The sequence below is a fragment of the Coloeus monedula genome (genome assembly GCF_965178545.1).
Source record: "Coloeus monedula genome assembly, chromosome: Z".
Taxonomy (NCBI): Eukaryota; Metazoa; Chordata; class Aves; order Passeriformes; family Corvidae; genus Coloeus; species Coloeus monedula.
In genome coordinates this window covers 10,743,671-10,744,866 of record NC_138822.1, presented here as the reverse complement: position 1 = coordinate 10,744,866, position 1,196 = coordinate 10,743,671, and positions in this window count along the sequence as shown.

Genomic DNA, 1,196 nt, shown 5'->3' with positions numbered 1-1,196 from the left:
TCTAAACCAAGCTTGACCAAAAGATAATATTTCTGCTTTTTATTACTTCAAAGCCCTTTTACAGGAAAAGATGATTTGTAATATAGGAACTAATAGCTAAAATATGTATGTACCTTTCCAAGGGCAAAAGTACTTCTCTAACCTTCTGCTAATGTGGTGCTTTCATGAGGCAAGGTCACTGCACAGTTCCTTCTGCTCTGCTTAAAAATATCTCAAAGTAAACATATTGCCAGATCCTAGAATGAGCCTCTTGAGTGCTCTTGACATTACAAATAAAGTTGCCTCTAAATAAATAAACAAGTAAGTAATGTCATGTTGACCCTCCTGAATATTAAAAGCTTGCATTTTCCCCATCTCTCTCATTGAAATTACCATAATTTTATTTCAGCAGTTTTCAGAGAGCTGTGCTCTGTGTAAGATCTACTCTAACAAGGCCCCTAGTGAAGCTACCTCCATAAGAAACTCTAAAAATCATCCTAGCCTTATTATGAGCCTCCCACAATGCTGTCTGTGCTACCCTCCTCAGCTCCACTGAACTAATTGCTTACCTTTGTGACTGGCATTTTCCTGCCTTAGAGTTGCTTCATGCAGATACACAGCTGCACTTCAAGTGGCATGACTGTACTATTGCTTTGCAAAGAGCACATCTATGTTTGATTAAGTTCAGAGTGAAATTTGATGTTAGTGGTGCTTAAAGCAGGCTAGTTCTTACCCAAAGTGAAACTTTCTCGAAGTGGAAGGTCAACAGCTTCGTCAGATCCATCTCCAAAATGCTTTCCTTAATGAAAGGGGGAAAATATGCCCCTTTCCTACTTAGAAGTCAATTATACTTTGGATTAAAAAAAAAGGAAAAAAGCCGTTCCTCACCTGCCTGCCCATGAGACATTAATAATCCATGTAGTATGCAAAATACTCCTGAGCATAGAATTGCATCTGTTATTGAGCGCCATGTATCATTTCATGACTAACATGATTATACTTGCCAGGAGGGGGTCTAGTATAGCACACATATTAATACACCCACATGCAAGAGCTATTCCAACAGGTACTGCAGGGACTTGCTATGCTATGTTTTGATTAACTCTCCACTCTCCACTGTTCCTCTCTTGGAGTCTGTTGAAACTCAAAATCTCTTTAAACTAATCTGAGATAAAAAGCCAGCTTGAGAAATGTCATGCCTTTCTCCTTCAAAGTGC